We start from the raw sequence: 23,795 nt of genomic DNA on the forward strand, positions 1-23,795 counted from the left end.
GTGGAGCCTGTGCTCGGTGTCGGTGGTCGGGTTCGGGGCTAGCGTTGGGAGAATGATGTCTTGACTAAGATGAAAGGTGGACACAACCTTTGGTAGAAAGGAAATGTCTGGATGGAGGACAACCTTGTCCTTAAAAAATTTCAGGTACGAAGGGTCTGTACGGAGGGCAGAGTTCACTGGCCTGGCGTGCTGAGGTTATGGCTACCAAGAAGGCTGTCTTCCAGGTGAGGAGCCTGAGGTCACAGGAAATCAGAGGTTCAAAGGATGAGGTAGTGAGTGCTGCCAAGACGAGCTGGAGGTCCCAAGCGGAGATTGGGATCACTGCCTGCGGTCTTAGGTTGGCTAGGCCCTTGAAAAATGTCTTAATGAGTGGGTCGGTGAAGAAGGATGGACGGCCGGAAAATTGGAAGTGGGCGCAGATGGCCGTGAGGTAGAATTTTAAGGAGGAAATGGAGAGTCCGGATACTGAGAGGTGGTGGAGGAAGTGCAAAACAACAGAGACAGTGACCTCCAAAGAGGTGAGTCCCGCTGAGGACAAGAAAGCCAAAAATTTAGCCCATTTGAGGTGTAGGAGCACTGAGTGGAAGGCTTTCAGAAAGCCAGGATGATTTCTCGGACCAGTACTGAAAGTCAGGTGAGGGCCAAATCCTCCACGCCACGAGACAGAGAGTGTCCATGTCGAGGTGGCGAACCCATTGTCGTGAAGGGTCAGGAGGTCAGGACAGAGCAACAGAGTCTAGAATAGGCTGTTGGAGAGATGGAGGAGGGGGGCGAGCCACAGCTGTCTCAGCAACCAAGGGGTGATCAGGATCGCGTCCAATCTGTCTGTGCGTAGCTTTGCTACCACTCTGGTGATCAAAGGAAATGGGGGGACGGCGTAGAACATTTTGCCAGACCACTGGAAGAGGAAGGCGTCCCTGCGGGACTGAGGTGAAGGGATCCTGGAACAAAAGTGGTCACAGTGAGTGTTGAGATGAGAGGCAAAAAGGCCGACATCCGGTGTTCCCCACAGATAAAAAAGACAGAAGGCAACCTGAGGTTTCAGTTGCCACTTGTGACAGGAGTCTGGAGCTCTGCTCAGCTTGTCTGCAAGCTCATTCTCCTCTCCAGGGAGATGTATGGTTTGCAAAGTGATCTGTTTCCAAATGCACCAGTTCCAAATTGGAAGGGTGAGGCCAAGAAGGGTGGCCGACCTGGTACCTCCCTGCTTGTTGATGTAATACATCACAGTCATGTTGTCCGTGAGGAGGACGACGACCTGGTTTCACAGGGAGGGTTTGAAGGCCTTCAGTACCTTCTGTACCGTTAGCATCTCGAGCGCATTGATGTGGAGTTGGCTCGAGTGCATTGATGTGGACCACCTCCCATGGACAGAGAGGTCGTCAAAATGGGCTCCCCAGCCGTGTTTGAGGCATCGGTGGTCAGTGAAGTCTGAGGTTGTGGTGGCAGAAAGGGAATGCCCACCAACACATTGCGTGGGTCAAGCCATCAGCGGAGAGAGTGGGCAACAGGCCTTGGAACAGTGAGCCACATGCGTGGATCATCGAAGGCAGGATTGAAGACCAAGAGGAGCCATGACTGGAAGGGGCGCATGTGGCGATGGGCCCACAGCGTGACATATGTTGTGGATGCCATATGGCTGAGGGCGACCTGAGCTGTTCGTGCAGTGATGCGCCGGAAGGCAAGGCAGCGACAAATTGCAGACCTGAGGTTGAGGAGCCTGTTGTGAGAAAGGTATGCGCTGCAGGTCGTGCAGTCCAAGGTGGACCATATGAAGCGAACCCACTGGTTTGGGCAGAGGGTGGACTTTTCCTTGTTGATCATGAGTCCCAAGAAGTGAAAGAGAGAATGCCAACTCGAGATGGGAGAGGAGCATCTGCCTGGACAGGGCCAAAAGCGACCAGTCGTCTAGGTAAGGAAAGACAATGATGTTTTGCTGGGGGAGATACGCGGCTATGACCGCCATGCACTTTGTGAACACTCTCCACGCAGTGGAAAGTCCAAAGGGCAGTACTTGGTACAGAAAGCAATCGGGGTCGACAGAGAAGGCGAGAAGGTCCCGGTGGTCCTCTTGGATGCTGATGTGGAAATAGGCGTCCCGAAGATCCAAGGTGATGAACCAGTCTGACTCCTGCAGGAGAGGCAAGATGGAAGGTGTCTGAAGGGAGAGTGGTGAGAATTATACCCCTTGGGGGAGAGGATTGCAGCTCCAGGGCATAACCTCTACAGACGATGGAAAGCACCCAGGAGTTGGATGTTATGGAGGCCCAAGAGTGGTGGAAGTGGGCCAGGCGATCCCCAAAGGGCGTTGACAGAATGGAGTGCGCTGGGGAGCTTCAGAAACGTTGCTTGCCTTGCTCTGCATCCTTCTTATGGAAGGGTTGCTTTGTTGGTGTTTCCCTTGCTGTTGGGGAGGGAAGTGCTGCTGGTGGTAGTCTGAAGACTGGTTGGATCTACCCTGGTTGGGGAGGGGGGTCTTTGCCATCCCGAACAACATTGTGAAAAAGGAGGGCAAGAAGTGGAGGAAGAGGACATACCGTATTTACGGGCTGCATTCTACAATGGCCTGTTTGGCTTGAGGCGTTATATTCTAAGACCTTAGCCAATTGTGGCGTCTGAGGGCCAGGGCGCCCGAGGGTTGCCCGGAAGCACTGTCAGCCGAGTGTCGGTCCGCCGAGATCTGATGTGAAGCCAGTGCATGAGCTTCTGCATGGATGGCCATGACCGTCCATCTCTTGTCTTCAGGGAGGTCTTTATACAAAGAAAGAGCTTTCTCCCAAAGCTGCTGTTGGTAGGCAGCCATACACGCTGAGTAGTTCTGGATTTTGAGGTCCAGGACTGTGAGGCATAGGATTTCCGTGCCATGGTGTCAAGCTTACAACCCTCTTTGTCACTGCGGGTCAAAGCTGTCTTCAGGGCCAAGTGAATCTGTGAGGCTTCCACAATTGCTGAATTTGGGCGAGGGTGCTCAAAGAGCCAAATCTCTTCCAAGGGTGTGAAATGGTAGAGATTGTCAAGTCTCTTGGTGGCAGGTTGGGCCATGGACAAAGTGGGCTAAGAACTCTTTGCAATCCTGGACATCAATGGTAGGAATGCAATGGAGGTCGGAGGTGGGACCTTGTCTCGAACCCTCTCATCAATGGGATCAAAAGCTTGAGAGTCTGCATGGAGGACTTCAATGTTTAGGGCCTTGCCCATCCAGATTATTTGTTCCGAAAAAGAAAAAATGTCATCTGAAGGAGAGGGGGCCTTGAGAAAGTCGAGGGCCTGCAACTGTTGAGCTGGAGCAGTCAGAGATGGAGTGGTCCATGGATTCAGCGGAAGCTGACCTGGTCCTGGTGCAAGCCGAGAGGGCCTGAGTGGTTATCGGTTCCGGGAACAAGGGGCGCACTTGCAAGGATACAGCAGAAGCCGACTGTATGGGTCGGACTGGTTTCACTCGGGAATCTGAGGAGAGACGAGACTGAAGTAGGATGGAAGGGGCAGATGACCTTGTAGGAGGCAAGACAGCTTCAACAGGTTGGAAGGTTGAAATAAAATGGCCTCCATGGACTTCAGAAGGATCAAGAGGCAAAAAATAAGTGCCTGTGGTTGATCAAAAACAACATCCTCTCTGGGGGGTTCAGCTAGGACAGAGGATGCGTCATAGTCCTGTTCGTTCTCGAAACCAACGAACTCCAAAGTCTGGGAGAGTCGGTCCGGTATCACCACTTGGGTGAAAGGAGAGGCTTCCTCTTCACCCTCCGACAGTTGGTAGGGTTCAGAGAAGGAATGCAGAAAGGTGGCTGTGTCTGGTCGAGCCCAGGAGTGCTGGGCGCACGGTACTGAGACCAGTTCGGTGTCAGTGGGCTGGGAAGGTGTGCCGGTACAGGACCAGTGGTTGGAGTCAGAGTCCAGACAGGGACAGGACTTTTTTCCTGAATGATGGGATGAGTCCTTGGACTCCTTTCTCTTCTCTGGTTTGGAGTCTTTCTTCCTCTTTGGTGAGGATGGGTGGTTTGAAGACCTCCATTTGTCTGGGGTTGACCCAGAGACTTCTGAAGAGGGTTTGCCCTTGGCAGCAGTAGCCTTGACAGGGACCCTCAGAGGAGACAAAGGGGTAGTGCCCTCGGCAGCAGTTGCCTTGGCAGGGACCCCTGAGGCCAGAGATGGGAGCTTGCCCTTGGTGGCTGTAGCCTTGGTAGAGGCTCTAGAGGTGGAGGGAGGCTTCAAAATTTGCACGTGTAGCATGGATCTCAGGCACATCTCCCTATTCTTCCTGGCCTGCGGAGTGAAGGCCATGCAGTGAGGGCAGGAAGCAAGGATGTGGCCATCGCCCAGGCAGAGGAGGCACAAGGAGTGTCCATCGAGTGCCGGGATGTTTGTCCCACATTCAGTGCACTTTTTAAAAGAGTGCGCAGACATCTTTAGACCAAAGCTGAGAGATGAAGAGAAAGAATTGTCAAGGAGTCCAAGGGTTACCATCAATCAGAGTCCAAAACCAAGTCCAAATCACAATCCAAAGAGTAGTCAGAGTCAAACGAAGTCAGAGCAAACACAGGAAACGAAACCAAAAGCTAAGGAAGGAGCGGTTCTAAGTGAGGTTCCTAAGCTGCTCACACGGCGGACAAAAGGAACTGAGAAAGGGCGGGAAGTCCTTCTGCCTATATAGAGGGAGGGCGGAGCTACCGCCAAAAAGTCTTCCCTAGTGATTCCAGTACGATCCAGAAATGCTGCGCAGGCGCAGAATAACCCATTTGTGTGCTTCGCAGAGACCACGAAGAACAAATCGTTCCAAGAAAACCCCATGATAGGATCACCTTAGGGTTGCCATAATTGAAAAAACCACTTGAAGACACAGAACAATGAACTAACCTATAAAACATTTTTCTCTATGTCCATTAATATGCAATCTGTACAAAGATATCATAAACATCACCACAACCAAATTTCAGATTATCCTGCCTTTGTTGGTCAAAACCAGCCCCCTTCATTGAACTTGGAAGCAAATCAGAAGGCAATGTTTTGTTTCAGGACCAGTGGTACGTGTTCTCTAAAGTGCACATGACATGAGAGTCTACTGGCTACTGCATTTGTGCTAGCTATAGCTAGTTGTTTTGTTAAATCAAAACCATCCGATTCGAACTGTACTCCCAAAAGAAGGCTCAGTACCTGCACCAGAGTGAGGCAGCCTTGGCTTCTGCCCAAATCAACTTGGTGACAATACAGCTAACTTATGCTTGATCAGCACTGCAGAAATAATCCAGTTTGACACTACTTTAAGAGCCGAGGCTCAATGCTATGGAATTCTGGGAATTGTCAAACTGGATTATTTCTGTAGTGAAGATGAAGCCTTAAGATTCAACATTTTGTTTTCCCTCCAAATATATTAATAAAACATGAAATTAATTTGTCAAACAACTGTAAATATAAAAGTGATCCAAGTAATAGTTAAACTGTGCAACTATAATTTACTTGCAAAAATAGGTTCCCTATCATGAAGATGCCCTTTACAATAAGCATGGGTGGCAGCACGGGGACCGGGCAAGAGCAGGAGAGGGTGAAGTGTGCTATTGGGGGAGATCCAAGAGAACAGTGGAGAGAAAAGGAGGGAGAAAATCCTCTTTTTTAAAGAAAAGGCAAGGAGAAAGGTGGGGAGATCACTTTCAGTCTTTGTCCTGCCTACTAAAAGCAAGTGGGAGGAACAAACCAACTTCCAGGATGTTCCTCTCTTATCTACTGGGAAATATCATTTTGGTGTTTTTAGGTCAATCAACTGATCAAAACCTAATTGCAGGGAGGGAAAGGATATGGATACAGCTACCCAATAATATTTTGTCAGCATTATAGTTATAAACTATGCTGCCAAAGTTTGGAAGGATAGGCAGTCAATCATGAATCAGCTCGCAAGAGAACTTTACTTTCTCTGGCTTGAATTTATTAACTGTGTAAACAATAGTGACAATAATGTCAGTGTCAGTGGATGCTTTCTGTGAATCATTTCTCCTCCCATAGTAACTACCAGGGATCCCAAAATCATGGTTGTCAAGATGCCTGAGTGCTTCATGTAGATATCAGGCACCTTGTAAAATTACATTTCCATATACTTGAGACACAATTGCTGCAAGCAATAATGGTGCCAAGAAGGGAGGGACATATTTCCTTTACCAAGTAAAATAAATCAGGAACCTGATTAGATCTGGAGATCTGCTAATCCCCATTACCAAGATGAGTGAAGTGAAATTTGGCCATCATCACTTTAATATGTGGGTAAATTATGGGCTTCAAAGTTCCCTGTGTGTTTAAATACCAAACCTCTCCACATGAAGAAAGCCAAAGTCAAAAACAAGTATTCTACTATCTCCTTGAACTGCTTATTTCCACTATATGCAGGACTCCCTCCTCCCCTGCCATGAGACTCACACACTTGAATTCTTAAGCATTTCATCTTAACAGAGCTATACCATGTCCATTTTCTGATAGATAAATCCACTTGTACTGCACTTGTACAATGCACATGCGTTGTCACTGAATTTCAGCCTCGAGTTCACCTCAGTAGTAATAAAACAACACAAATTAGTTTTGGGAATGTATCTGAGAAAAATTGCTTCTACTCGCTAGAAATATGTCTCAAATAACAGGAAAAATGAGAATTTAAAAACACATGTTTTTAATCTTTGATGATCTTCATCTCAAAGTACTTGCGCCATTTTACTGCAGCTATATAATCCAGCATTTTCAAGTTAGTTGATCGCCCATGAAAAGAAAAAAACTACCATCTTTTATCCTGGCATGTCTCAGAAAAAAGCTGAAGTAAATTCACTGGGACTTAATTTTTAGCAGACATACACATGAATACACCCCTCCAAACCACCTGAGGTGTTCTAGTATAAATGTAAAAGTTACTGAAATCCTCATACAATGCACACTTCCTCTGGCTTTCTTTCTGACAGCACAAAAAGTTCCTGTTCTTTTGAAAATCTTCTGGCTTTGCTTGAATAATCTTATGCTAATATAGAGAGACAGATATGTACAGGTTTTGGTTACAGTCAGATAAATGAGCAGGCTTTTTTTAAATGAAGAAATTGAACTACAATAAGTTCTTGATTTATGTTGGAACAGTTTTATTTGTACAACAGATTTTCAATTATTAGTATTGAGTTCTTGAAAAAGGGGATCCAAAAATCTGTTGTTTATCACATATTTTGAGGCAGATGTACTATTTCCTCCAGGCTCAAAGTGTAGGCTTAAAAATAAAATTGTTCTGTCTCGACTAACATTTCAAAAAAATGGCATATTAGTATCATCATGCACACTACCAATGCAGGTTTCAGCTGAAATTCTATACATACTTGCTTGGAAGGAAGTTCTACTGAGTTCAATTACCCTTATTTCTTTATGTAGATGCAGGATTGCACTGCACCAAAATATATTGATGCCTTGCTAGACAAAACTGCATCATTTTATCCATTTGTATAAAATTTACACAGTACCTGTAGTACAAAAGTTATTTTGACTGGGCCTTTATCAAGAACATGCAGCAATTGCTATGGCTGCTACATTTAGCAACCAAGTCTGTAATGCCTAGTAGTTTTGTTCAGGAGGGTGCCATTAGAAAATGTGGGAGGCTATGTTGGAAAAAATAATTCTGCCTGTCATCAGACATAATGTGGTGGGTACTGGACTACTGATTGTTCCTGTTTGTGGCTAAGTGTTTTTAGAGATGAAAATAAAGCTTTCTTTCTCCCCAAAGCTCTTCTGCTATACAAAAAATGGAAAACTTTTTTTTTTAAAATATCCAACAGATTACAAAATACCAGACGAATTACTAATGAATCCAATTTTTAAGACAATGCGTTCACGTATTTACAGTCCCTAAAAATGGAAGACTTCAAAACACTAAGTATAGTATGGTGTGGTGTATTGAGACAAAAGCTGCAGGTCTCTAGTCCAAAGGGTCTCTCCAGTTGCCTATCTCAATGTACCCTGAAACTGGAAAAACACTGCAGTCATCATTTCCCAATGCCCCAATCTGCAATACAGTGGTACCCCGGGATACGAAATCACCGCGTTACGAAATTTCCGGGATACGAAAAAAATAAATAGGAAAAAACTGTTTCGGGTTACGAAAATTTTTTTGGTGCTTTTCGGCGCTTTTTCACACGAAATCGCGGCTTTCAGCGCTAGCGGCTATGGCTTTTTCGGCTAGCGAAAGATTTCGGGTTACGAATGGCGCCGCGGAACGAATTACATTCGTAACCCGGGGTACCACTGTACCTTAGAAACCCTTTACTTGAGGTGGCATCTGATTTAAGAGTTAAGTTTTTAGTCAATGTAGCAATAGCAAATACATTTCTATACTGCTTATCAGTGCACTTAAGCACTCCCTAAGCAGTTTACAATGTATAAGCTAATTGCCCTCAACAAGTTGGGTACTCATTTTAGCAAGCTCAGAAGGATGCAAGGCTGAGTGGACCTTGAGCTCCTGGCTGGTACTGAACTCACAACCTTGGGGTTTGTGAGTGAGTGGCTGCAGTACAGGCATTTAACTACTTTGCCACCAGGGTTCTTATAGAGGTATTTTATGTTCCTAAAGTAACAAACGGCTTTCAATCTGTAAAGGATACTGCTATCATTTCCCCCATTTTGGGAGTGAAATCTCCATTTTATCCAGTTTGCTTTATATTATATTACATTGCTGTTGCTGTTGTTTTGTATTTCAATCTGGATAATTTGTTTATAATTGTACTGCATTCATTTTACATTTGCATTACTCCTACCTTCCCAAGAGAGAGAGAGAGAGAGAGAGAGAGAGAGAGAGAGTCAGACTGTGCACCTTTGGCAGGAGTGGCTGTTTTTGTTCTTTTATTTTGTAAAGCACCATGCACACTGATTTTACATATCTAGAATGGTCTTAGTGGAATTCCACTCATTCCTATTGTCATATTCAAGACAGTGCTTGTGCTGAGTCAATGCCTGGATGCAACAGTGGGTTAGAAGAATGCCAATAAAGTGAGACTTAACATAATCTGATGTTAGCCGGTGATTGCTCCACCTGTTCTAAGAAGTACAGTACTGACCCAAACGAACTGATTTGTAACTTAGGTCCAAAACACACTGCAGAAAAAATCCAGTTTGAGATCATTTTAACTGCCCTGGCTCAGTGCTAGGCAATCCTGGGAACCGTAGTTTATCGTGGCACAAGAGCTCTCTGACAGAGACTAAATGTCTCACAAAACTACAGTTCCCAGAATTCCTTAGTATGAGCCAGGGCAGATAAAGAGGTCTCAAACTAGATTATTTCTGCAGAGTGTTTTGGACCTTAGCTGAATTATCACTTGATGTGCAGGTGGTGGTGGGTGCCTTCAATCAGCTTTGGCAAGCAGCCTAGCTACAGTCCTATCTTAGCAGGAATAACTGAGCTTAAGTGTTGTGTTAACTCCAGGTTATATTACTGCATTGCACTATACATGAGGCAGATTTTCAAGATAGAAAATGATCACATTTTCAGAATGATCACAGGAACCAGATGTTCTGCTCATATAACATGTATTCTGCTCTTGCTATGCTGGCTGGTGATATATTTCTCAGCCCAGTTCAAAGTGCAGAAAACACCTGAACAAATTAGCAACAAACAGGAAATGATAACCATTTTGGAATTTTCTTCGTATCTTAAAACAGGGAACACGAGAGTACCTTCTTCCAAAAATACACAAATAAAAATAACATGAATTATATTACAGCCAAATATTTGTATACAATGTATAGAATGGAACACTTAAAACAATATCAAGGATAAGCAATATAGTGGTGCCATTCTGCATTCATGTCATTTTGCAAATTACATTTCAAAACTCCTTTCATTATACCACCCTGCTGCAGATGAGGTGATAAGAATCAAAGTCTATGATCCCTTTGGGATGAAGCAAACGGGCCAAAAGGGTAGCTGCAGGACCATGGCAACGAGTCCCAATGGGGCGCCAGCAGAATCGGCTTTTTGCTGCTCTTTCTTCAGATGGCTTCAGAACGACTTAGGTGGCCTCGGAGTGATTTTCGGGAGGTTTGGGGGCATGAATGTTTGAATGCAACACCTCCAGAGCGCCCAGAAAACACTTTATTTGTCCTGTGTGTTTTGGGCCTTAGATTCATAGCACTATTTTCCTGAGCTACAATGTGGCAAAGCAGACGGGCAGGAAACAGTGGTCTGCAGCTGCTTCTTCCAAAAATGGGCTGACTCTACTGACTTGCACCACCGACTCCTAAGGCTGTCCGCATGGATACACCATGACTGCAAAACATGGCATCAAGCCATGCTGATGGATAATTTTTTAAAAAAATTCCAAACATCCATGAACACACTGCTGATGACTGCCTGCTACCTAGATGCCATCTCCTTGGATGGCCACCATCTTTGATCGTGCACACAGTCGTACCTGCAATCCTCCACCGGGACAGGGCATTGGAACAGATGTGTGCCCCGTAAAACACTGGCAATGTACAATCATGCCCCCCCTACATGTCTTCTTTACCCCACGCTCTGACTTGGACTGCTTGGTTTGTGTATGTTTTACTTATAGCCACTGGAGGTGTCATACTTTCTCTTTTTCATATTGTTGCCCTGACTGCCGATTCTGTCCTTTTTAAATGTGCACCTACACCAATGTATTAATATGCAGCTATAGCGTTAGTTAGGATGGAGAGCTCCTTTGGGACTGGTCTTGCATCAGGGTGTTAATACGTAGGATCAAAAGTGCACACTTTCTGCGCTACAGTGGCTTATTTCCGCTTCTTTTTAGTGTGGTCCCCCCCTTAGTGCAGCCACAGCGCAGTTTCCAGCCACTGTGAGGGGGGGGGTCATGCCCCCACAGCAGCCTGAAACTGCTTCTTTTGGCCTGTCTGTTTGACCCCAATATCATTTCAGAGATTAATACATTGTGTCGTACAGACATGATTTTACCACCTTTCTTCAGATTCAAATCCCCCACATACAATTGTGAATGCACAAGTTACACAAATATTCTTCATCCTATTTCCTTGATATTCTTGTTATTGCAAAAAGAAAGCAAAGCTAACAATTTGTTGGCTATACATTTCTGAAAGAAATTAGGCAATTTCTAGCCAGAGAATGAAACTCTACAGCTGGATAAAGGGGAACCACACAATTTGAGACATGGTAACTATCACAACAGTGTAGCAGTCAATGTCCATTAGAACCAACTGGGAATTCCTCACCAATTTCAGCTTCATCAGAAACATTGTTGCTGTGTGCCTTCAAGTCAGTCATTTCTGGCTTTTGGAGACCCTAAAATAAACCTATCACTGTGTAGTTGTTCTTTTAAAGATTTCTTCAATTTGCTTTTGCCTCCCTCTGAAGCTGAAAGTGTGACTGGCCTAAGGTCACCCCAGGTTTCCATGGCAGAGGGGAGATTTCCATGTCCAAGCAGGGATTTGAAACCTGGTCTCCAGAGTTTGTAGCCCAACACTCAAACTACTCTGGCTCACACCAGAAATATTACCTCATCATTATATTTATTTAAAGGATTGGGATGTTATAGTCATAAAGTGTGAAGGTTAAAAGTTAGAAAAGTTAATCTTAAATATATTTACTCATTTTAAACAAAAAAGCAGAATGTAAAAAAAAAGAGTAAAAGAGTGTAACTTAGGTTCACAACACACTGCAGAAATAATCCAGTTTGAGATCCCTTTAACTGCTATGGCTCAGTGCTAGGGAATCCTGGGAATTCAAGTATATTGTGGCCCCAGAGCTCTCTGACAGAGAAGGCAAAGCTACAGTTCCCATAACTCCCTAACACTGAAACAGGGCAGTTAAAGCATTCTCAAATTGGATTATTTCTGCCGTGTGTTTTGGACCTCTGACTCAGGACAACTGCCAACAGAATTTTGGAAAAGGTCCCAAAATCAGTAGTAGAACACATGCTTTGTGAGCAAAGGTCACAAATGCAATCCCTACCACCTGCAGGTGAGGTGGGAAGAGCTGACATGTCACTGGAGTCAGTACTGAGCCATATAGACCAAAGATTTGTATTAAGCAGCTTCCTATGTTCATGCAGCAAGAAATTAAGGATTTGCCCTAGATTTGCCCTTACACAAACGTAAGGGTCTTGCTGCACTTGCAAGAGAACAGTCTTCAGCAGAGAGAACAAGGACAATTAATCAATTCTCCCTACAGGTCCCATCAACATCTCCCACAATCCTACAATCTTCACAGTAGCTTTTCAAGAAGCACAGGGCTGCAGTATGCACAGAAAAGTAAACAAAAACCATACCCTTTACCCCAACAGGACAGTCCAGTTAGGAAAATTACACATCAAGGGAGCCTGTGTATTAAGTATGACAGTCTAAAAAGCAGCATGATATTCCTGTATCACAGTGTTAAAAATACTGTTGAAAATTAAAGAACAGAACTGTCAAAGATCATCAAGAAAACAACAGAAATGGCTATATGAACATCCTTTCTCTTAAAACATTCTCTGTCCTACTCAGTTTGAGTTGACATCATTAGCTTGTCATATAAGCAGTAAAGACACCAAGGTAACTGGAAGACTGTCAATGCTTCAGAAATAAGGCATACCATCAATCCTTAACAATAACAAAATGGATGGGCTCATGTGGCCTGTGGGCTGCACTTGTCCATCCCCAGTTTACAATAAGAGTGCTGGTCAGCTACTGACCATGATCAAACAAAATGAAGAATGCAATTTTTCAACCGTGTCCATTTAACAGATTTCAGCAAAGGGTGTAAGTAAAGGAAACAGGGCCTAATGAAAGCAAAATTTAGGGAGAGACATTACAGTCAGCCCTTCTTATACACGGATTTAAGATACACGGTTTGAAAATGTTCCAAAAAAGTATAAATTTACCTTGATGTTCCATTTTTTATTAGGGACACCATTTTGCTATGTCATTATACTTAATGGGACTTGAGCATACACGGATTTTGTTATACACGGGGGATCTTGGAACCAAACCCCAGCGTATAACAAGGATCCACTGTACTTCACCTTCAATGACACCACAATGACATATTAAAGCCATTATTTGTTTCCACTGATTCCTATTTGTCTATATTTAAAGAAATCTCTGTAACTCACTAGGCTATCCATGGAGATATGCTTCCCCAAAGGTTCTGGAATAAGCGCTGCCAGTTAAGGATCAGGGGACAGCTCCTGTTAGGTTAAACAAGTGACAGATGGCAGTAAAATGACTATTCTTTAAAGGAAAATAAATAAGCAGTGGGGCCCTGGAAAGGATTTGGATTGGGATCAAGCTTATTTGACTTATACAAGTTGTCTGCAGAGGACACCAACATATTTGGCCTGCACAGAACATCAACTTGTTTGGAAATCCAAACGGTTAAGAGGAGCTCAAAAATGATTCTTCTCAACCGAATGAGTGGGCAACAAAATACTAAATGATGCTCAATAATTAAGTGTGGGGTTATGCATACTGGGGCAAAATATACCCCAACCTTATATATACATTTGTGGGATCTGGACTGATGATGCCTAACTAGAAAAGAGATTTTATGGTTATGGGTGATGATGGTTTAATGAGAACATCAGTTCAGGGTGCATTAAAAGAATAATTCTATGCCAGGATGGAATGGGATTCAAGCAAAGAAAACTGGTGTAAAAATACCTTAATTTACATCTGTGTTGAGGCTGATTGTGGAATGCTGTGCTCAGCTTTCTTTGCCTATCTCAAACAGAACATTGCATACCTGGAGATTATACGATAATGAGCATTGAGTTGGAGCAGCTTTCTTCAAAAGAAAGGCTACAACAGGGGTAGGCAACCTGCGGCCCGCGGGCTGGATGCGGCCCGGCAAGGCCTTGGGACCGGCCCCAGCCCGGTCCTGCCTCCAATTGCCGCCAGAGCCTTTGGCCTCTCGCGTGAGGGCGTGGGGCCTTTGACCTATCAGGAGGAGGAGGGCAAGGGGGGCAATTGTCTATAGAAGCCTCAGAAACATGCAGTTATATTTTAAAAATTTTAAAAATCAGCAATTTTTTTTGCGTGTCCTCCATTTTTTTAAAAAAAAAGTGTCCTCCATTTGAAAATTTTGTCGTACATTTGTCCCGGTTTATTTATTTAATTTTTTTAAAAATTATTTACTTATTTATTTTTTGGCTTCGGCCCCCCAGGTGTCTGAGGGACACCAACCTGGCCCCCGGCTCAAAAAGGTTGCCTACCCCTGGGCTACAACATCTGGGAAAGTTTAGATCAGTATAGGTTATATGTAAATATGAAAGTTTAACTATAATATTTATTTATTTATAATGTAAAGTATATGCAATTTGGGAATTGTGTAACCCTTTAAACATTGAATTGCAACTCCCAGTAGCCCTAGCCAACACAGCTACGATTAGGACTACAGGGCACTGTAGTTCAACAACATCTGGAAGGTCACACAATTCTATCCCAATGGAAAAGATGCCTAGAAATATTTTACCCCCTCTCTCGTAACAGAAGGACTTTGTGGGTCAGCCAGTACGATAGCATACATGTCAAGATAAGCCAGGATCCCTGGACAGAAATCCAACTGCTCATATCTGGAGCAATAAAAACCTTTGATCCCTGATTTATTTAGCATAATGTGCTAACATGGAAGCAGATGGCGCTCTGACTTCTTTTACCCCCAATAACTCACAGAAAGAAGCCATGAATGAACTCTGGATTACTTTTCTAGCTTGTTGGGAAAGAAACAAGCCAGAGTACTGAACAGTGTCACATTCACACAAGTTCACTAAGTCCACTCTGCTGCAAGTGCGAGTGAGCACACTAAACATGGTAAGCCAAGGATTTTGTGGGATACTAGCTTACCATTGTGTATGAATGCATGAATTAGTGTCTGGCAGTAGATTTAAGGGAGACAAAGAAAATTATTCAGAGTTCACTGGCACAAAGTATAGCAATTGCTATTAGCTTAAAAACCTTTACACTTTCATAGAGGACTGGTCTAAATATGTCATAAAAGCTAAATAAAAGCTCTCTTGGTTTCATAAACAATACCCTATTCAATGCCAGTTACTGGGAGGTAGTATTCACTACTCGTAGATTTCCTGGTAACATATGGCTGACCACTGTGGGAGACAGAAGGTTGAACTACATGGATTTCTGGAGCACTTCCTATATTTTTATGATAATAACCAAGAGAACATTCAGATTCCCTGAATGCCAAACATATTTATATTTACAAAACACTACTAGCTTAATCATTACATCAGATCTATTTAAATATTTCAAATCATCAACTCCACATCCTACTCGTTATGATCTGTTGGAAGCTAGCAAGGTATTCTGTTTTCTTTGGCATATGAGCCTGCTATTTACATTTAAAGAACTCACACTGAAATCAATAAGACTCCATTATTATAAGTAGTCTATGAATCATTTACCTCATACATATTACAGCTGACAGGATCATCAAATCTACTCCAGGGGACAGGCAGCAGCTACCCTATACCAAATTGATATTTTACCCATGGAGTGTGTTATCTAACCATTCTGTATTTCTATCCCATTCCATTATATAGGAGGGAAATAATGTCCCACCCTTCAGAAGACATTGAATTGCAACTCCCAACAGCCCTGGTGAACATAATCAATTGTGAAGGATGCTGGGAGTTACAGCTCAATAACATCTGGAGAGTTACACAATTCCCATTCCTGTATTATTCCATAAAATGCTGTTTTCTTCAGTTTCACTTTGGCCATTGTATCATTTCATACTTAACTACTACACAGCAGTCTGATTAAATACAAACTGAAACTAACCGATAGCTCTCCATCACTGTATAAGTAGTGATAGCACCAGAATTCACGTGGTATAAGAAGAAAGGACAGTTGTTAGACTCCAAAGAAAGATCTGTTTGTTCAACAATGTATATAGCTATGGACAATAGTGGCACAGACAATCTGAAAGCTTATTCTCCTTAGCAGTGAAGGTCAAAGAATAACAAATATGAAAATATTTGTCAATACAACATGAACATTTGCAATTGCTAGATGAAAATTATATTTTCCAATTATATACTGGAAGTGTTTTATCACAGGACCATTGAAATTTTAAAGAATAACTCCAGGAGAAAAATATGCTAAGCAATATCCTTTGCTGGATCAATTTAATTGTTATTCATTGTAAAGTTACAAGGAACATTTTACAAGCCAGAAAGGAACACTGGCTAATTCTCAATCCTTGGCAAATACTGGCTTTTCGTAGTAAGAACATTTTACAGCCCAATTCCTTGTCAAAATGAAAGTGCTTAAAATGGGAATTAACAAAAGTTAGGACACCACAAAAAGAGTCTTACAACTGTGCTAGAAATGGGTGTAGTGGCCTAAGGGCACTGGTTGCATGTGACTAAAATATAGTCTAAATTATTATCAGACTCTTATTCTGAGACTGATATAGCATAGTGTTTCCAAAAGGATTAAGTCCTTCTTTCCCCAATGAACCTATTAACTATGCCAGAATGGTTTTAGTTTAGTTACAAATAAGGTCCCACATATCCATACTCAAAAAAATTAAGTTTCACTATGCTCAAAGAGAATTGCTGAGTTAAAATGTACAGTACAGTGCTATAGCTTATGATCCAACTTGCATGCAGCTAACAAATCATATAAAGCCTGGATCATAGTTACTCTTAATTTCTAATACAGTGCGCCTACGCCATACGCTGAAGCTGCACAACAAAATGAATGAATGGAATGGGTCCCTCATGTAAGGTAAGGATCTACTGTACCATAATTTTAAATAAAATACATTTGTATCACTGACCATTTTCATTGAAGGTGCCAGCCTACCCCAACTTTATAACCTCCAGTTATGTTCAATTACAACTATCAGCACCACCATCCTATTTTAGCCGGGAACTATTCCACTCACTTTTATATGATACATAATTGCTGCAGTAACATATACAGTTGGCCCTCCACATTTGCAACTTTGACTTCTGCGGATTTGATTATTTGCAGTTTTGATTAATAAGTTCTCCAGGAATCTCTAGCAGTCTAGATCCTCCAGCACAATTCTCCTGGCAGTTGACTATAGAGTTGTGCTACAGAACCTAGAAGTGCCTAGAGAAAACACTTGTCTAGGCATCTGTAGATCCTCCAGCATGATTCTATGGTTAATATCTGGCAGACACTGACCACAGAATTGCACTGGAGGACCTGGAGATTCCTAGAGAAGTGTTCTCTCAGGTAAAAAGAATGGTGTTTTCTAATTTGCAGTTTTCCCACATTCATGGGGGTCCTTCACCCCTAACACCAGCGAATATGGAAGGACCACTTACTTATTTAGATCAGCAGGGAGCAAACTTTTTTCTCCTAAAGGGAGACATTAGGAACGATGCTTGCCAATGCTCTGCTTCTTCTGCTTGCACAATTTGACTGCCTTCTTTCCAGGAAGGAAAGATTTTATCAAGCAGATTCACACATTCCAAAACTGATTTCCTCTAATTAGGCAGTTACATGTTATATGTTTAGATTTTAAACTTTTAAAATACCAATATACAATTAAAATGCATAGGGTTAAATCCAGTTCTGCCCAAGAACATTTCACTCATCAATGTGATTATCTCCAAATATCCTTTGTGTGCTCATGCTGATCCTATCTGCTTGAAGTGGTCAATCATAACCAATAAAGCAGCAAATTTGAGGAGCATTCCAGGATGAGAAGGAATCCAAAGCCGTGATTATTTTGCCAGTGTAAGGGCACTATTGGATACAACAGAATTTGTAAAGTAATCTTACCTGGTAAGGGCATGCCCAGCATCAGTTTAATTGCATTCCCACAACACAGTTAATAATACTATTTCTTATCATTCAAAGAGTAATGATTAGTGCCACAAGTCAGGGCCAAATGCCCTATGCATACTGAAGCAGACAGCACAAGACAATTAGGTGAGTAGACACAGGCCTGACATCCTGGGTTCAAAACACCAATTTGAGACCGCTTTAATTGCCCTGGCTCAGTGCTAGGAAATCCTGGGAATTGGACTTTATTGTGGCACCAGAGCTCTCTGGCAGTGGAGGCTAAATGCCTCACAAAACTACAGTTTCCAGAAGTCCCTAGCAATGAGCCAGGGCAGTTAAAGCAGTCTTAAACTGGTTTATTTTTGCAGTGTGTTTTGGACCTTAATTTCATCCATTCAGCTCTATCATAAACGGGTCTACAAATCGTTGCTACACAATGGCCACCTATGGCCATCTCAGGGGAGAAACAGATTGTTCCAAAGGAGCGGCTTGCCACTGTCTCTTTGAGCGCCGGATTGGGGCCATGGCAACTGCATGCTGCAGCCCCAATCCGAGGTTATTTTGGGTCAAAAAGAAGCGGCAAAGTGCTGCTTCTTTTTGGCCTGGAAAAAGGGTGTCTTTGCTGCCACCATGGCACTTTTCCACGCTCTTTTTGGCATAAGGTGTGTGAACACTGTGCCAAAGGAGCATTGTTACGTCGCCCACCTTGTGGTCAGGTGGGTGGCATGACACTGGCTTGGGGTGGCGGCAGGGCATACACCCCAAGCCAGTGCTTACTGCCAGTGTGTACAATCCCTCGTTTTCCACTTAACGAAGGCCACAGAGATTCTCTGTGCCCAATTAAGAATGGTCGGACAACAAATGACCAGCTGGGACTTTAAATATATATATATACTTTTTATGACTAACTAATAAATCACCTGGGATGTTTTAATGAAATTCTGACAAAACATGAAGGGCTTTCATGCTACAGGTATGAAAATCTAGTATTTCCAATACAGTCAAACCTCCATATCCATGGGCTTGCCATCCATGGACCTGAGCATCCACAGATGGCAAGCCCCATTGTCCCCAATGACTGTGGGAGCACAGAGCCACACTAGCGGGCATGCGTATGTCGCACCAATATTAGGGGGAATGGGACTTGGGGTCCTGTGGTTTTTTGTATTTGTTGGGGGTCTGAAATGGATCCCCATGGATATAAAGGCATATGAAATATATCCAAGTCTGTATGTTAATTAAAATAACAAGTGCACTCCTTGTTGGATACGAGTAGCATATTCCTTATCTTAAAAGTGTATAACAAAATATCTACCTTCAAAGTACTTATTGTGCTTTTGCATTGCTAACAGAACATGGTGGCCTACACTTCTGTGCATATACGAGAATTCATAAAAACCACTTTACATGTTCCCTTGCTTACCCACAAGAAATTGAATGCCAACTACCATTTTAACTAGTTTATGTAATTTTTTTTATTCTCCTTCACATTAACATTTATGCATATGCAGTCATTCATCCAAACTTGTGGCTTTGATTTTTGCAAATCTGATTAATATGCTTTTTCTACAAATCTCTAGGTCTGCCAGCGCAACTCTATGTTCAATGTCTACCGGAAGTCATGCTAGAGGCTGTAGATTGCTAGGCATCTGTAGGTCCTCCAGTGCAATTCTATGGCCAACAAATGTTGACCGCAGAGTTGCGCTGGAGGGCCCAGGGATTCCTAGAGAGGTGTTCTCTCAAGTAAAAAAAAAGTTTTCTTTTTCATTTGCAGTTTTTCCACTTTCAGGGTAGTCCCTGTGCTCCTACCCCTAGCAGATATGGACAGCCCATCATAAATACATTGATCTTAAGAAGTAGAACTGATCCAATACACCAGACTTTGAATTGATGCCGTTAAAATGCTGGGGGGTGGGGGTGGAGGAGAGTAATAGATTAGCCATAAGGCTGAAGCAAAGCAAAGCAAAAATACTGTTAGTATTATTTTACCTTTATGCATCATGCCATCCAGTAAAACTGTCTTACCTCACAAATGGAAATTAATGTTATAACATGTTGTGTTCAACAACCTTATTTGGAGGTTTACTAGGTTTACAAAGGTCTCAAAGCATTCAAAAACACTCTCACATAACAACCAATGACAAAACAGAGAGAGAAAAATGAAGTGCTGCAGTATTTTGGACAAGAGAAAATCATAGGAACAGAAAATGCATTCTGAATATTCTGAGTAATAGCACTCAGAATCTAGAAGAGACTGAAGCTGAACGTTGTGGGTTTCTGAAACCTTAACCATCCTAATTTTGCAAATTTCTACAGTTTACCTCCATGTGAATAGGATTTTGTTGTATTCGCTAAAATGTGAAATATTTAACTGTTTATCTTTCTGAATAAGCATTCTTCCTTCTGGATGAGGGAAAACCGACTCAAATTGAATCCAGAGAAAACGGAGATACTAGTGATAGGTTCCCCTGGTCCAGGAATGGCGGTGGTTCCACCTGTCCTGAACGGGGTCACGCTCCCTGTGAAGGACTCCGTGCGCAGTCTGGGGGTGCTTCTTGACTCGTCGCTTCACCTGACAGCTCAGGTGAATGCGACGGTCAAGAGCACCTGTTATCAGCTTCGGCTGATCTGCCAGCTGCGCCCATACCTGGCCCAGAGGGACCTAGAAACTGTTGTACATGCTCTGGTAACTTCGAGACTGGATTTCTGCAATGTACTCTACATGGGGCAACCCTTATACCAAACTCGGAAGCTCCAAATGGTGCAGAATATGGCAGCCTGGCTGGTCACTGGTGCTCCCAGGACCAGCCATATAACACCGGTTTTAAAGGACCTCCATTGGCTGCCCATCCGCTTCCGAGCTCAATATAAGGTGTTGGTTATTACCTATAAAGCCCTAAATGGCTTGGGCCCAGGATACCTAAAGGACCGCCTCTCCCCGTACATTCCGCCTCGCACCCTCAGAACATCTGGGCAGCAATTACTGAAGGTGCCTGGGGCTAGGTTAACCTCCACCACGCGGAGGACATTTTCCACGGCTGCCCCAGCCCTTTGGAATACGCTGCCCACCGAGCTCCGCTCGACTACCACCCTGGCCCAATTCAGGAAGGACCTGAAAACCTTCCTGTTTCATCAGGCATTCCCCGAATAAATATCCTGTGGGCCTCCCTCCTCTTCCGTGGCCAAGAGGTTGGGCTATGGGGCTTTTTTTCTTGTTATTTTTCTGATGTATTTGTATGGTTTAAACTTTTTTGTATTGAATTGTGTGTGTTTTTAAATGCTGTAAGCCGCCCTGATCGATGGAAGGGCGGGATATAAATAAAAAAAATTATTTATTATTTATTATTATTATTTACATGAAAGCAGAACATACAAGAACATACCCATTAGGTTTATAAGGAATTCAGGTCACTTATTATAGGCCCAATCGAAGAAATAATATTCTACACTGCTTTCTAAGTACAATTAAGCTTTCTCTGTCTGTATGTGGCATCCAGCCTATTGCTCTGGACTTCAGTTTAAAAAAACAATCATTTCAGATATTAAAAATGGGGTATGTGAAAGACCAATCAGGACACTATATAAACATGTACCACCAGCTCTGTGTTCCTGAACGGTATTTTGATCCCTTACTCCAAGTCCGGAATTGGGCTTTTCCCCACCTACTTGAGGAACAGGGAAGGCTTTTTACATGAGGCTTGTCAGGGGTGGCATCATATATGCCTACCTTCAAAAAAAGGTTTGCCTCATGTTTTTGAAATTGTTTAGCACCATATCAGGGTAAAAACAACCTGCAACAGCTTTTTATAGCAACATGTTAATTTTCCAGTTATTCTTCAATATATCTAATTAATATATGCTATCATGAGCATGGCCAATGAGAAGGTGACAGATACTAATCCTTAAATGTGCTCCCACATAATCCAAAATACAGATCAAGGCATGTACACCTTGAAAATACAATGTAGCCTAACTCCAGCTTCACTTTTCACTCTCGGATCACGTTACAGAGTACACACCTTAAAATAACTTTTGCTTTGCCTTTTCATTTTTTACGAATTGTGCAACATATTTGCACAGTGTTCCTTGTACAAGCGTAGAAGTGTTCTGCTCTCACCGCGTGCTTCCAAATGCATGTGGCAGCAACCAGCAAACATAGCTGGGGACCCTTACGCGTCTTCCAGCAACCTAATTTTGTCATTTCTCCACTCCCACTAAGAATAACGTAATCCTGCTGCTGCTGCTGCTGCTTCCCAGGCTAACATAATGGGGCGCAAACACAACATGGAAGGCTTACAAGACCAAACCATTCCCAGCCCTCTGGGTTTCAGGAACTATTACTACGACTGCATCTTCTACGAACCCCACATTTTCACTCAGCAAGGAGATAAATATTCTGTCCTTTCCCTTTCTAGTCCTTCAAGAACACAGTGTTCAGCAAACCAATATTGAAGCTGACCCAAAATAACATAAATGCCACCATCTCTTTAGTTCCCCGTTCTGGCGCTCGCATGATCAGACACTATATTCATAAACAGCATCTCGTTTCTGTATTCCAAGACCCTCTGCTCCCTCCTTCCCTTCAAAATCAGTACTTTGGGCAATTATGATTTGCCTCTCCCCTTCAAATCGAGGTGGTTTTTTTCTATATCGCCATACAGTTTCCTTCACTTATTCGACCACTGTGCATTTTAATCCAAAGACACCTCACAGCAACCCAGGAGAGGACATTAATAATTCAGATTTTCATTATTTTGGGGGGCATCTCATGCATTTCCAAAGAGGTATGCAACCATCCGCTCAGCAAAAAGCGGAGGAGAGTCCCTCGTTTTAACCTGGCAACTTAAGAAGAAGAAGAAGAAGAAGAATGACATGCAGGGTGACCAGACGTCCTCCTTTTTCCTCCAGGACACGTCCTACATTCCAGCCTCCTGTCCAGGAGGAATTCCACAACGCCTTCCATTTTGAGCACGACTAAGCAGCACGGTTTTTGCATTTATATGAGCGCTGTCGGCTTTCATTTGGTCACGTCCTCCATTTCCCACCCTTGGATGTCCTACATTCTGCAGTGCCTGGTCCTCCTTGGTGGTGATGATGACATCTGGTCACCCTGATATCAAGCATTTGGAGACTGAGAGAGAGAGAGAGAGAGAGGTGGGCAGCAATCTGCTGAGGAGGGAGGGAAAAAGGGGGGAGTCTCCCCCAGACATTTCAACCTGGCAATTAAAAAAGAAGAAGGGTTAGAAGAATTTGGGGGAGGCTCATCCTTCCCTCCGCGTACCTTCATATAACAGCCACGTCCTTCCACCGAATGATGATAATGGAGCAACAGCCCCCCAAAATGGAGGGAAAGAAAAGCCCAAAAGGTGGGAGAGTTGGTGGGGGGGGGTTGGTGAGGAAATCTTCTGTGCTCCCCCAACCCTTCAATAATAATAACAACAATAATAATAATAATAGGTGTAAAGGTGGGAGAGGTTTGGATGCTTAGGCGAGGAAATCTTTTGCGCTCCCCCAACCCCAAAAATTAAAAAATAATAATTAAAAAATAAGTGTAAAAGTGGGAGAATTGGGGGGGGGTGAGGAAATCCCTCAGCACCCCCAACTATCTACTATCTATCTATATGGGGGGGGGGGGGAAACAGGTGTTGAATGCAAGCCCTCACCAGCCAGTCCTTGCAGCCCCCCAAAAAGTGGGGAAACACAGGGGAGGACGGACCCAGAGCCCGCCCCACCTCAGCTCAAAGCCCCCGACATTTTCTCACGCAGAAAGAAAGAGAGAGAGAAAGGGAAGGAAGGAGAGGGGAAGGGGGGAGGCAAGGCAAGGCAAGGTTCCCCCGTCCCCACCCAACAGGGAAGGAAGGAAGGGAAGGAGGGGAAGGGGTCCCTTGGGTGCCCTAGAGGTCCCTCTATGAAGGGAATGGCGCCCAGAACCAGGGAGGCTCCCTCCTCCTGCAGTGCTCTCCCAACGCTCTCCTCCGAGGCTGGGCTCCCTCCAGCAGAGAGAGGGGCTGCAGGGGACGAGGGCTGCTGCTGCTGCT

At 43.5% G+C, this 23,795-nt stretch overlaps 1 protein-coding gene across 1 annotated transcript in view; it reads right to left on the minus strand.

Annotated features, from left to right (window-relative positions):
- Window positions 1–23,218, minus strand: part of PTPN4 (protein tyrosine phosphatase non-receptor type 4) — a 143,426-nt gene extending 120,208 nt beyond the window's left edge. The window contains 1 exon segment of the mRNA XM_042472283.1: window positions 23,039–23,218. The gene's annotated coding sequence lies outside the window, so the exon portion shown is untranslated.
- Between the last annotated feature and the right edge of the window lie 577 nt (window positions 23,219–23,795).

The sequence above is a fragment of the Sceloporus undulatus genome, chromosome 1 (assembly GCF_019175285.1).
Source record: "Sceloporus undulatus isolate JIND9_A2432 ecotype Alabama chromosome 1, SceUnd_v1.1, whole genome shotgun sequence".
In the NCBI taxonomy this organism is placed as follows: domain Eukaryota; kingdom Metazoa; phylum Chordata; class Lepidosauria; order Squamata; family Phrynosomatidae; genus Sceloporus; species Sceloporus undulatus.